This window comes from Heptranchias perlo, chromosome 26, assembly GCF_035084215.1.
Source record: "Heptranchias perlo isolate sHepPer1 chromosome 26, sHepPer1.hap1, whole genome shotgun sequence".
NCBI classification, from domain to species: Eukaryota; Metazoa; Chordata; class Chondrichthyes; order Hexanchiformes; family Hexanchidae; genus Heptranchias; species Heptranchias perlo.
Window position 1 is genome coordinate 29,752,894 of NC_090350.1, and position 15,364 is coordinate 29,768,257.

A 15,364-nucleotide genomic window follows, 5' to 3' on the forward strand; every position below is an offset into this window, starting at 1 on the left:
GACCTCTAATGCCTGGCTTACATTACAGGACATTTTTGAGCACCTTACTTGGAAACCGTTCTTTCTGGTTTAAAAAAAAGACATGTGGAATCCGACTCAGTTTCCGTTACAGATGCTGACTGGCGTGCTGGCAATGCACAGCAGTTTGTATTTTCATTTTAGTTTTTACCTTTGACTTAAACGTTTCTTTTTAGGTCATAATCAATAATGTATTGAAAAGTATGGGTTGTGTGTTTTTGTCTCTTAAAAGAGTGATGGATATTTTTTTTAAAAATCACTTGCAAAGCATCAATATCGAAGAGTGAAATTTGTGATTGAAAAGAATAACACATCACACCTGTCTTTATTTTTAAGAGCCGGATACATTAAAACATGTTATATTTTTAACTCTGAATATGACGGTGTTATTGTGCCGACTGAATCCATTGTTTTCATACCCCTGACAAATTACAATTTCCACTGTTTCTCCTTGTTTTCTTATAATTGCCGCTGCTTCATGTTTTCTCTCCTTAGATTGTATTATTCATACTATTTTTGTTTTCTATCATTGTTGATCATTCAATATTAAAATCTCTAATTTCAGTCACGTGTCCAGTCCATTTTTATTATGTCACAGTCATGGCGTCACTTGAATTTTTTTGTATCATGCAACACTTTGTTCAGCTCAGGAGATGACACTACATGATTATCAATGTACCGTTTTGCCTTATGTATAGATATTACCGATTCAAACTCATGCCTTCATAACTTCCCAGCCATCAACAAAGTGCAGAAAATTGCATGTTGCGCTTTGCACTGCAAGACATAATGTCAGTGTTCCATCTACATCAGACCTCTAATGTAGGGATTACAGATCTAATGTAACTATCTTTTAGGTATTTTATAAGACCAAAGCCATTGTCTTCAACCCCCACCACAAACTCTGTTACCTAGCCACCGATTCCATCCTACTCCTTGGCCACTGTCTTATGCTGAACCAGACTGTTTGCAGCCTCGGTGTCCCATTTGACCCTGAGCTGAGCTTCCAACATTATATCCTCTTCATCACCAAGACTACCTACATCCACCTCCGTAATATCGCCTGTCTCCGCCCCTGCCTCAGCCCATCTGCTGCCGAAACCCTCATCGATGCTTTTGTTACTTCCAGACTCGACTATTTCAATGCTCTCCAGGCTGGCCTTCCATTTTCACTCATCTCCATAAACTTAAACTCATCTAAAACTCTGCTGCCCTTATCCTAACTTGCACAAAGTCCTGTTCACCCATCACCCCTGTGCTCACTGACCTATATTGGCTTCCAGTCCACTGATGACTCGATTTTAAAACTTTAATCCTTGTGTTCAAATCCCTCCATGGCTTCGCCCCTCCCTATCTCTAACCTCGTACAACCCTCCAACAACTCTGCGTTCGTCCAATTCTGGCCTCTTGCGCATCCCCCACTTCCTTTGCCCCACTATTGGCAGCTGTGCCTTCAGCCTTCTAGGCCCTAAACTCTGGAATTTCCTCCCAAACCGCAACGGCTCACCGCCTCTCCTTTAAGACACTCCTTAAAGCCTATCTCTTTGATCAAGCTTTCGGTCACCGGTCCTAATGTCTCCCTTCTTTGGCTCAGTGTCAATTTTTGTCTATGCTCCTGTGAAGTGGCTTGGGACGTTTTGCTACATTAAAGGCGTTCTATAAATGTAAGTTGTTATTGGTGTTGTTCATCCAAAGTTCTTTATCCCACACATGGTGGTTTGCTAACAATTTGTGTCAGAGCCAGGTCCATCCTGGTTCAAATTATAAATTGTTGTATTATATATTTCTACCTTTATATTTTTATAGGCAAATATCTTTTTCTGATCTGACTAGTATTAAGATGAAAGACGGTTTTTGTCTTAAAATCACCGGCAGAAGGCAGGCAGTGTGCAAGAGATCAGGCCGGGTAGCTTCATCTGGTAATTGGTCAGATAAGGAGATACCATGTTTGTATGATAGATAAGCACATATTGTGTTAGCATTGTCACATCCTGGCCATCACTAACACTAGGTGTCACTGCTCATTACCATGGAACATAGGAAAGTACAGGACCATAAAAGACTATTGCAATCTATTGCAGCAGTTTCAATATCTAGCAAATATATCAGATGATACCTCTCATACCCTCTATAAAATTTTTCATTTGGCATATATGCAATACCCTTTTCAAATAGCTGCCTTCCTGCAGTCTATACCATACGTTCTTTCATGTCAAGATTTTATCATGGAACTAAGCAATTGCCGTAAGAGATCATTTTCTAGAACTAGTTCCAGATGATTTAAAGGTTTTTATTGTTGTTTTAGCAGGAGTGCACAATTCTGAATCAGCCAGTTCAATGTGCCAAACATTTTGTGGTCTTATGAGTGATTGGGAGCCGATAATCAAATGGATAGGCAGATACCCCACAGCTTCCATCCAGTGGGCAGTTCACGAATCTAGATGATCACCCTATGTCTTGTATCGACACAGCCAAGCAGATTATAGGGGCCGTGGGGATGATGCAAGGAAAACTAAGTATTATAAATGCAATAAGGTGGGGTACAAAGCAACTGACTGCAGGTCCAATGTGAAGGTCTGGGGGACATGAGATTGCTGCGTGTGCCGTGACACTAATGCAGGGAATATGATGCCATTATTGTGCCTGGTCATGATAAACATGTGACTAACATGGGTGTAGTCTAATGCTGCTTTAGTCACATCTGGTGCAGAGACTAGTATGGAATGGGCCTGCATTTGTGTTTCACTTTAGCAGCAGTAGATGCACATCTGGCCAGTGTATGGCTAGTGTGGACTATCCTATGTATTGGTTTAAGAAAAGGAGTTACAGCATCCGTGCCATTTGAGGTTTAGTTAGAGAATGTTTTCAATGATGAAAGAGTTGTATTCAACTTACTATAGTAGGGGAGGGTGGTGAGGGTTAATTAGCAAATTATTTGGGGGTAGAATGAACCTCACACAGGTATTATGCAAGATTCTAAACTAGGCAGACTTAGTGCAGTGAGCTCCAGTGAACTACAGCAGTATTATGCAGGAGCAGAGACTTCACCAACCCGAATAAGGTCAGGTGATCAAATTACCCATGGTGTGTTGGAGGTGGGGGGGGAACCTGCTGCTTTAACTCCTAATACAACAGAGTGACAGCAAATCACCCTCAGACTATCACTTGATATATGGAAGTCCAGGGATGCCTACGTAATGTGAGCCAAGCAGGATGGAGAGTGGTTCAGCGCTCTGACTGTACACGAGGGACTTTGTGGAGACAGTGAGAGAATACTGATGTCGCGGGACAGTCCAAGCTCTCACGGTCATTATTGGTTAATTCGAAAAACCTAATGTTACACGATACACTTCAATATCATATCTCATCTACACCGTATGTGTCTTACCTGCTGAAAGGAAATACGTGAAGTAGGGGAGGGGGATGAGGGTTAATTAGCAAATTATTTGGGGGCAGAATGAGCCTCACATGCATCAGCTAGACAGCAGTCATACAATTACTGACAATAAAATGCCAGCCAGGCATTGTCTGCAGGCTTGCCACATGGTACCAGAAAGGTGGACTAGTGTGGGTGGCAAGAGATCTTTGGTGAGGGGAAGCACATCTTTAGGGAGGATTCCACAGGTCCTGTAGCGCACTGGAACTTGAGCATTGACCGCCATTGTGCTGGGCAACCACCAGAGCAAGACACTGACAAATAGTTCTCACTGGTTCCATGTGTCCACATGCATGTCCTTTCCAGCAAGGGTCATAGGATAATGATTAGGAGCAGGAACCCCGGCTGTCTTTTTTTCCTCCCAAGCTCAAGTATGCTGAGGCCAATTCTAACATAATTTACTGCTACTATATTTCTAATTCTTAGGCTGTTAGGATTGGGATCAAACCTCAGACTGTATGATTGAGTCCATCATTTTTTTTGAGCATCGCTGGCAAGGCTGGCATTTATTGTTCATCCCTAGTTACCCTGGTTTGATAGAACTGAATGGTGTGCTAGGCCGCTTCAAAGCACAGTTCATTGCGGGGTTGGAGTCACATATTGACCAGACTGGATAAGGACGGCAGGTTTCCTTCCCTAAAGGACATTAGTGAAGCAGTTGGGATTTTACAATTTGACAGTTTCATAATCACTTTTACTGATGCCAGCATTTTTTTATTTCCACATTTTTAAAACTGGAATCAAATTCTCAAACTTCCATGGTGGGATTTGAACTCACATTCTTTGAATTATTAATCCAAGCCTCTGGATTACTAGTCCAATAACCACTATATTACTGTCTTAAAATTAAGGTTCTACTGAGATTTTAACTCAGATCACTGAATTCAGAGTCCAGAGTGCTAACCATTACACCGTAAAAATTGCATAGTGCATTAATCAGTTGAACTATCAATGGAGCATGTGGCTGGAACTTTGACTCAAAATGTTTGGCATTAATAAGACATTTAACAACTTTGATGGTTCTAATAGGTCCTAAAACTCTTGGGTTGTTCTTGTAAGCTGGCCTGCCAGAGAGCTATCCTTTTCAGTGCCCGGCAATTCTGTGCACCCTAATTCCTCAAATCAATTTCCTTTTCTTTGATTCTCTCTTTTACCAAAACTGCATGACTTAACATTTAAATGTATCAGTTTTTGGATTATTGCAATGGCTAAATATCAGCGTTTTTAGGGGTTAATGACTTTGCAAAATACAGATTGCTTTTAATTTACTATTTGTCTACGTAAACAAAAAAAAAAGCAATTTTTACTGATTCTTCACCGCTCTTGTATCTTATCAGTAATTGTATGTGCTGCGTAACAGCAGATTAATGTGAAACACATTTTAATGTTTCTTTGTAATCTGCAGGAAGTCTTGTTTACATTACAAATAACTCAGAAGTGGCAGGGAATTTCAACGCAGTGTTTGGTAACTTGAAACACTTAGCATTATGGGGGACCTCATTTTACTGAGTTTAATAAGTTGAATATTTATGACTCAAAAATGCTGGAAACAAAGATTCTAATGTAATTTTTATTGAAACACAATATTATCTCCAGTGTTTGTTGCCACACAAATACATGACTGAGTACTATTGAAATATGTTGTTAAAATGACCACTGTGGGACAGAGCAGCTTTACATGAAAAAAAGGCTTCAATATTGTATCAATTATTAGCTAAGATAATAATCACTGCTGCTTTCCACTCAAAATGTTTACACTTCATGCTGATTGTAAGATTTATCCATTAGAAAATTAACTTACATCCAAACCATTTCTGTGAAGAGAAACCTGCCTCAAACAAATTTGTGTCAGCCTGTACAACAGTTACTTTCAATAATATAGTTTTCACTAGCAGCCTGGCCACAATTTGCCTCCTGCTTGTACCCCATTAGGGATTGGATTTGGGCTTTATAAGAAGAAAAATGGGTGGACATCCATTACGCCAATTCTCCACCCCAACAGCACATGACACACATTTCTGGTCACATCATGGGCAGGGTTGGGAGTTTTGGTGGAGGTATTTAAATAATATTATAATGATGCAGAACTGATATTTTTGTGCTTTTGTGTTATTGTGTTGGAGGGGGCACTGTGTGTTAAATTTTCCCACATAAACGTCAGGTCAGTGGGGATACTTCAAATGGCTGTCTTTTGAAAGGCCGGAGAGTCATCGGTTATCTTTACTTACTGTCACTGTTACTGTTTTTGGAGCTTAATTTTATAGCTGTAGGTTGTAAGACTTCCCCTTCAATGCATGGGAGCAGGGCAATTTGCTGAGGGCTTCAGGGGATGATTTATCATGAGCCACTATTCATTCCCCTTACACAATGGCTATTTCCTTCAGGTGACATTATGCTTGTTCACCTAGGGGAAGAGGAGGAGGATGAGCAAGAACTGTTGGTTGCCAGGGAAGTGAGACAACATCGCAGGAGGAGCCTCCCAACACAGGTGCCAACCAATGGGGTGCTCCATGTCAAAACTATACAGAGCTTGAGAGGAGTACAGTGTAGCTAGGAAGAGCAAAGAGACTGAGCGAACAGTGCTACTTTGACATAAATTTTGAATTGGAGGTTGGGGACTCAGGGAAGAAGTAGCAGCAAGAATTAGAGTTTGCGAGGTGGCAGATTGGGAGTTGGGGTACAAGAGACAGCAGATTGGGAGCTGGGCTGAAATATCATACCAAGAACTGAAAGTTGAAACATAAATTTTAAAAAGAAACCTCATGTGCCTCAACATATATGTTTTTTTTTAGTTATTAGGGGGTAGAACAACTTCCCAGAGAGCCAGCAATGAGTGTCATGTACCTTGGGGCAGTGGGGAAGAAGTGACAATGGTGATAAATTGAGAGTAAGGATGCCAAGGGATAAGTAGGCCTGATGGAGAAAAGTACTTTCTAGATATTTAGAATACGTTTTTTTATTCATTCATGGGATGTGGGCAAAGCCAGCATTTATTGCCCATCCCTAATTGCCTTTAAGAAGGTGGTGGAGAGCTGCCTTCTTGAACCACTGCAGTCCGTGTGGTGAAGGTACTCCCACAGTGCTGTTAGGTAGGGAGTTCCAGGATTTTAACCCAGCGACGATGAAGGAACGGCAATATATTTCCAAGTCAGGATGGTGTGTGACTTGGAGGGGAATGTGCAGTTGGTGGTGTTCCCATGTGCTTGCTGCCCTTGTCCTTCAGGTGGTAGAGGTTGCCAGATTGGGAGATGCTGTCAAAGAAGCCTTGACGAGTTGCTCCGGTGCATCTTGTAGATAGTACACACTGCAGCCATGGTGAGTTGGTGGTAGAGAGAGTGGATGTTTAAGATGGGGTGCCAATCAAGCAGGCTGCTTTGTCCTGGATGGTGTTGAGCTTCTTGAGTGTTGTTGGAGCTGTACTCATCCAGGCAAGTGGAGAATATTCCATCACACTCCTGACTTGTGCCTTGTAGATGGTGGAAAGGCTTTGGGGAGTCAGGAGGTGAGTCACTCGCCACAGAATACCCAGCCTCTGATCTGCCCTTGCAGTGACAGTGTGGCTGGCCCAGTTAAGTTTTTGGTCAATCTCCTCTGTACCCTCTATAGTGCAATTACATCCTTCCTGTAATGTGGTGACCAGAACTGTATGCAGTACTCAAGCTGTGACCTAACTACTGTTTATACAGTTTTAGCATAAGCTCCCTGCTCTTATATTCAGTGCCTCGTCTAATAAAGGAATGTATCCTGTATGCCTTCTTAAACACCTTATCTGCCTATCCTGCATTCCAAGGTCCCTCACGTTCTCCCATTTATTGTGTATTTTCCTTGATGTTTGCCCTCCCCAAGTGCATTACCTCACACTTCTCCGGATTGAATTCCATTTACCACTTTTCTGCCCACGTGACCAATCCATTGATATCTTCCAGCAGTCGACAGCTTTCCTCCTCACTATCAACCACACAGCCAATTTTTGTATCATCTGCAAACTTCTTAATCACGCCTCTTACATTTAAGTCCAAATCATTAATATATACCACAAAAAGCAAGGGACCTGGTACTGAGCTCTGTGGAACCCCACTGGAAAAAGCCTTCCAGTCACCAAAACACCCATCGACCATTACCCTTTGCTTCCTGCGACTGAGCCAATTTTGGATCCAATTTGCCACTTTCCCTTGGATCTCATGGGCTTGTACTTTTTTGACCAGTCTGCCATGTGGGACCTTGTCAATAGCCTTGCTAAAATCCATGTAGACTACATCAAATGCACTACCCTCATCTATTCTCCTTGTTACCTCCTCAAAAAATTCAATCAATTTAGTCAGACATGACCTTCCCTTAACAAATCCATGCTGACTGTCCTTGATTGATCTGTGCCTTTCTAAATGACGGTTTATCCTGTCCCTCAGAATTGTTTCCAATAATTTGCTCACCACCGAGGTTAGACTGACTGGTCTGTAATTACTCGGTCTATCCCTCTCTCCCTTTTTAAACAACGGTACAATGTTGGCAGTCCGCTAATCCTCCGGCACAATGCTTGTAGCCAGGGAGGATTGGAAAATGATGGTCAGGGCCTCCACTATTTCAGTGGCTATTTCAATTAGGCAATGGAACACATTCCAGTCTTAACACTCAGTGTCATCATCAAACATTCCCAGGTGAGGTATGGTGCAGATACCCTTTATGAGTCAGCTATTGTTAGCACATTGTGAGATTTTTGTTATGTGATTATGGGTCATGAGCAGATGATTAATGACTGCAAGATGAATGATGGAGGGCAAGGTCACCGTCAAACTATGTGGGTGCTGCACAGCTGAAAATAAACATGGTTATAAACAGACAAGCTTGCTTTGTCAGAAATATAGGACTATAAAAATGAATAGGAAATACTCCTTAATGCACAACAACTGGTGTTTAATAATTTGTGTTCTTATCAACTTGACATATTTAAATGCAACTTAACATAGCAAACATGCTGCAGGACATCGTATTGCACTCAATTGCCTAGAAATTGATTTGTGCCGGTTGGCATGAACTGGGCGCAGGGGTCAATCGGGAGGGAGCTGGCAACAGTCTTCAGCAATGCAGTGGACCGGGAGGAGCACTCCTGCTCTCTGAGGCACTGGCTGCATTCAGGCCATGTCCAATTTTGCAAAGGGCGCTTCAAACAAATGTTAGGCCCCCTATTCGTACAGGCAATCAATCTAATGCCTGTTTCAGGCCTTTTTCTGCCTTTACTAATATGGCGGGCAGCACATGTTCGGTTCGTAATGAGCACGTGCTTAGCTGCCCATTTCGTGCCTGAAAAAGGGTGTGGCACCATCGAATTTCTAAACCAATGATTCTTTGAACCTAATAGCTGTTTATATCATAACCACTGACAAGAACACCATTATCATAGAATTGTGTTCGGCAACCCCTTTTTTCTGAATTCCTTTCAAAATCCTAAAACCTCAATAAAATCACCCCTCAACCTTCTATATTCTAGGGAAGATTTTAGGGATCGGTATATATGGACCCCAAAATCCTTTTGGACCTCCACTTTTCCTAGCTTTTTACAATTTAAAATATACTTGGATCTATCCTTTTTTGGTCCAAAATAGATGACCTCATACTTGCCTGCATTGAAATTCATCTACCACAGTTTTGCCCACTCACTTAATTTATCAATGACTCTTTGTAATTTTATGTTCCCATCTACACTACTTACTATGCCACCAATCTTTGTGTCATTGGCAAACTTGGATATATGATTCTCTATTGTGTTATCCATGTCATTAATAAATAGTTGAGGCCCCAGCACAGATTCTTGTGGGACACCACTTGTCACTTCTTTCCAATTCGATTACATACCCATTATCCCTACTCTCTGTCTTCTACTATATAACCAATCTCCTAACCAGGCCAATAATTTGCCTTCAATTCCATGAGCTTTAATTTTATTTAACAGTCTCATATGTGGAACCTTATCGACTGCCTTCTGGGAGTTCATATCAAATACATCCATAGACATTCCCCTGTCTACTACTTTAGTTACTTCCTAAAAACATTAAATTAGGTCAGTTAGACATGACCTACCATCTAATTAGCTCAAATTTCTCTAAGTGCTCAGGCACGCTGTCCTTAATTATGGATTCCAATAACATCCCCACAACAGATGTTAGACTAGCAGGCCTATAATTTCCTGATTTCTCTCTCTCACTTTTCCTAACTAATGGAGTTACATTTGTAATATTCCAATCTAAAGGGACAATTCCTGAATCAAGAGAGCTTTGGAAGATTATGATGAAAGCATCTGCAATTTCCTCACTACTTCCTTTAAAACACTGGGGTGAAAACCATCCGGTCCTGGGGATTTGTCAGTATTTAGTGCCATTATTTTTTCTAATACTGTTTTCTTGCTTACGTTAACTTTAGTGAGTTCCAATCCTTGATTCATTATTAGTTGTCCTGGAATGCCAGTTATATTATACTCTTCTTCTAATGTGAAGACTGACGCAAAGTAATTATTTAATATGTCTGCCATTTCCTTATTTTCATTTGCATTATTACCCACATCTGTTTTTAAAGGGTCCACATTACCCTTGTCTACCTCTTTTTTGTGTTATTGGGCCAAATTTTGCTGTAAAAATAACAGTGAGGCTAGCAGCGCTCATCATTATTTATGTGCAAATCAGACAACAACCTCCAGCAACCGCACGTGCGCAGTTAAATGCAGAAATCCGGAAGTTGCTCTCCGAGATGCCCTGCCCCTCCAAAAGCTGCGTGAAATGGCATTTCATCATCTGACTCACCATTCAGTTGCATTGAATGGTGTGATGTTCTTGTACTGACATTATAAATACAGACTAAACTCGCCAAAAAAAGTTAGGGCTTGTCCATTCCAGTTTAGGTACCCTTTTAACAGCATGATAAGTCTTAATTACAGCCAAACAACCTCTCTGGCACTGTAAATTAACTTTTACAAGTATGGAGTCTCATTCTTTCAGCTTTTAATTATTGTTGGATATTTAAAAAAAAATTAAATCCATTTTTTTTCTTTCTGTCTCTTTTAGAATCATAGAATTAATACAGCACAGAAGGAGGCCATTTAGCCCATCGAGCCTGTACCGAAAGCCATGATTGAATCAGCATCCACCACCCTTTCAGGCAGCGCATACCAGATCATAACTACTCGCTGCGTAAAAAAGTTTTTCCTCATGTCGCTTTTGGTTCTTTTGCCAATCTCCTTAAATCTGTGTCCTCTGGTTCTCGACCCTTCCACCAAGGGGAACAGTTTCTCTTTATTTACTTTATCTAAACCCATCATGATATTAAACACTTCTATCAATTCTCCTCTCAACCTTCTCTGCGCTAAGGACAACAACCCCAGCTTCTCCAATCTGTCCACGTAACTGAAGTCCCTCATCCCTGGAACCATTCTAGTAATTTTTTTCTGCACCCTCTCTAAGGCCTTCACATCCTTCCTGAAGTGCGGTGCCCAGAATTGGACACAATACTCTAGTTGTGGCCTAGCCAGTGTTTTATAAGGGTTCTACATAACTTCCTTGCTTTTGTACTTTATGCCTCTATTTATAAAGCCCAGGATCCTGTATGCTTTTTTAACTGCTTTCTCAACCTGTCCTACCACCTTCAAAGATTTGTGCACATATACCTCCAGGTCTCTCTGTTCCTGCACTCTCTTTAGAATTGTACCATTTAGTTGAAATTGCCTCTCCTCATCCTTCCTGCCAAAATGTATCACTTTGCACTTCTCTGCATTAAATTTCATCTGCCATGTGTCCGCCCATTCCACCAGCCTGTCTATGTCCTCTTGAAGTCTATTACTATCCTCCTCACTGTTTACCACACTTCCAAGTGTCCTAGGCCCAACCATCTTCAGCTGCTTCATCAATGACCTTCCCTCCATCATAAGGTCAGAAATGGGGATGTTCGCTGATGACTGCACAGTGTTCAGTTCCATTCGCATCCCCTCAGATAATGAAGCAGTCCGAGCCCGCATGTAGCAAGACCTGGACAACATCCAGGCTTGGGCTCATAAGTGGCAAGTAACATTCGCGCCAGATAAGTGCCAGGCAATGACCATCTCCGACAAGAGAGAGTCTAACCACCTCCCCTTGACATTCAACGGCATTACCATTGCCGAATCCCCCACCATCAACATCCTGGGGGTCACCATTGACCAGAAACTTAACTGGACCAGCCATATAAATACTGTGGCTATGAGAGCAGGTCAGAGGCTGGGTATTTTGCGGCGAGTGACTCACCTCCTGACTCCCCAAAGCCTTTCCACCATCTACAAGGCACAAGTCAGGAGTGTGATGGAATACTCTCCACTTGCCTGGATGAGTGCAGCTCCAACAACACTCAAGAAGCTCGACACCATCCAAGATAAAGCAGCCCGCTTGATTGGCACCCCATCCACCACCCTAAACATTCACTCCCTTCACCACCGGCGCACTGTGGCTGCAGTGCATCCACAGGATGCACTGCAGCAACTCGCCAAGGCTTCTTCGACAGCACCTCCCAAACCCGCGACCTCTACCACCTAGAAGAACAAGAGCAGCAGGCGCATGGGAACAACACCACCTGCACGTTCCCCTCCAAGTCACACACCATCCCGACTTGGAAATATATCGCCGTTCCTTCATTGTCGTTGGGTCAAAATCCTGGAACTCCCTTCCTAACAGCACTGTGGGAGAACCGTCACCACACGGACTGCAGCGGTTCAAGAAGGCGGCTCACCACCACCTTCTCGAGGGCAATTAGGGATGGGCAATAAATGCTGGCCTCGCCAGCGACGCCCACATCCCGTGAACGAATAAAAAAAAAGTTTTGTGTTATCTGCAAATTTTGAAATTGTGCCCTGTACACCCAAGTCCAAGTCATTAATATATATAAAAAAAAGCAGTGGCCCTAGTACCGACCCCTGGGGAACACCACTGTATACCTTCCTCCAGTTCGAAACGCAACCGTTCACCTCTACTCCCTGTTTCCTGTCACTTGCCAATTTCGTATCCGTGCTGCTACTGCCCCTTTTATTTCATGGGCTTCAATTTTGCTGACAAGCCTGTTATATGGAACTTTATCAAACACCTTTTGAAAGTCCATATAGACAATACATCAGCATTGCCCTCATCAGCCCTCTCTGTTACCTTATCAAAAAATTCAATCAAGTTAGTTAAACATGATTTGCCTTTAACAAATCCGTGCTGGCTTTCCTTTATTAATCCACACTCATCCAAGTGACTATTAATGTAGTCCCGGATTATCGTTCCTAAAAGCTTCCCCACTACCGAGGTTAAACTGACTGGCCTGTAGTTGCTGGGTTTATCCTTACACCCTTTTTTGAACAAGGGTGTAACATTTGCAATTCTCCAGTCCTCTGGCACCACCCTCCCTCCGTATCTAAGGAGGATTGGAAGATTATGGCCAGTACCTCTGCAATTTCCACCCTTACTTCCCTCAGCAACCTAGGATGCATCCCATTCGGACCGGGTGACTTTTCTTTATTTTGCTTACTATACCTGATTTGACATTGAATTCACTATTCTAACTTATACTTCCTGGTTCAGACTCTACACTGCTCATTAACGATTCTTCAATCTGATTGGTTAAGGAGATACACAGTTGCTTGCCCTCTTCACGCATGTCCCAGATGCCCTGTAGAGGGCGCCAAGCCATTCGTCTGTCCCGTTGACAGCACTTTGCCACGCAAAACTCCGTAGAAAGTCTACGGGCTGGTGCAAGTTGAATGAACGGCACTGTTCGTTCGCTGCCCGCAGTGAAATCTGGCCCATTGTGTTATTTTGCATAGCATCCATGGAAAGGAAGTATCACAGCTCTTGTAGCTCTTGTCCGTCTCCAGTAACAATAATGCTCCTTTAAGTTAGAAAAGTGGCTTCCACCACCTCAGCATTTCACATGTTCTCTGTGTCTCGTTAACGATTCTAATTTATTTGATTTCTCTCATTATGCCTCCTATTGTCTTATGCTAATATCACTTCTGCCATTTAACAATCTCTTGCGTTTTTAGCACTTTACAGATCATTCTATTTTTTTGTTGTGTGCATGTTTGCATGTGTGTATTGTGTGTGTGTTTGTGTGCACATGCATATGGGTGGGTATGTGTGTTTGCGTGTGTGTGTGTGTGTGTGTGCGCATTTGTGTGTGGGTGGGTGTGTTGGTGTGTTCCCCCTCCCTTTGTTCAGTTCCTTTTTAGATGCTGATCATCTGTGATATCCTGTTTGTTTCTTTGTTTTAATGTTCTTGTCCATTACTTTACTGAAATGATCTGTTAAACCATCCCACTCATAATTCATCTCTGGCTTAATTGGTTTAAATATATACCTCCTCTTTTTCTGATTGTATTAGTACACCTGACCACCACTTATTTTTCAGTTTTGAGGAAAGGTATGCGCCCGAGATGTTAACTAATCTTTTCACTCCACAGAGGCTGCCTGATCTGTGTGTTTCCAGCATTTTTTATTTTTGTTTCAGATTCTCAGCATTTGCAGTTCATTTGCTTCTTGCTTACCTCATTTTCATTGTCTGGCAGCAACTTCTGTTCTTCTGCTCCAAGACAGAGGTGCTTAAAGGCAGAGCTCTTCTCCCAGCAGTTACATTGTTTAGACAGTGCAGGCAGCAGTGTCCATATTGTCTAGATATTTAAATTAATTGCAGTTAGTTTTATGAAGTTACCTTTTTGAAGAAGGTTCAAGGGAAATGTCTTGGCTGTTTTTGCACCTGATTTAATAGCATGTGAAGCGTAAATCCAATCCGGTATCAAACTGGCTGTAAAATGTGTCAAACAGTGTCAAACTAAAGCTGCGTGAGTCTGCCCACTCCAAGGAGTTTCACTCCACTTCTCTCAAAGTCAGGTCAGGACCTAACTCCGGATGTGCATTATAGTTTTAGCATCAGTGCAAAATGGAAACTGCTTCACACCAATGATAAAGTTGTAGTGCAAATGTACCCTAGGTAGCTTTGGTCTGTTATGAACTAAAGTTGACTATTTATATCACAGTGATTTTACATTGATCACCAGCTGACAGCATTTGTTTCAATATTACTAATGGTGATGTTTGGTTTGTGCAGCACTTGCCTAACATTAACTGATGCACAATCTCTTTCTTCAGGCTTATGATAAGGCTATAGTTTCTTGTTGCTGTGGAAAACCAGTTAGGCTGCAGATCATTTTTAATGTGCATCTCTAGGATGCAGGCATCTGTGAACAAAAGCTCATCCATGACCTCCTATAAGAGACCATAAGAGATAGGAGCAGGAGTAGGCCATTCGGCCCCTCGAGCCTGCTCCACCACTTAATGAGATCATGGCTGATCTGATTTTTACCTCAACTCCACTTTCCTGCCCTTTTCCTATATCCTTTGACTCCCTTGCTGATCAAAAATTTGTCTAACTCAGCCTTGAATGCATTCCTCTGTGATCTTTGTTGAGGCTCATAGTCTATTCAGGTGAAAAGCATCCCAGATGTGTGGAAGCATATGCAAACACCCTGGTCTAGGCATCTTGTGGCATTACCAATGCAAGATGCTCCAGCATGATCAGACTTTTGACACCGAGGCAATGTTGATAAGAGCACAACTGCATTGGTCGGAACATGTAATACTGATCAAAGACTCCAGAATGCCAAAAAAGATCCTGTACAGTGAGCTGGAACAGGCAAATGGAAGCAGGGTGAACAACAAAAGAAGAGATGCTGTTAGCAGGAAAAATCCTGTGGCTGATCACATGAATTGGCAAGCATGACTCTCTTTAAAACCCACCTCTTTTACCAGCTTTTGGCCAGGCTTCCTTTGGCTTGATGCCGATTTTTGTGATTACGCCTCTGTGAAGTGCCGTGTGATGTTTTGCTATGTTAAAGGGTCTATAAAAATGTAAGTTGTTGTGTCA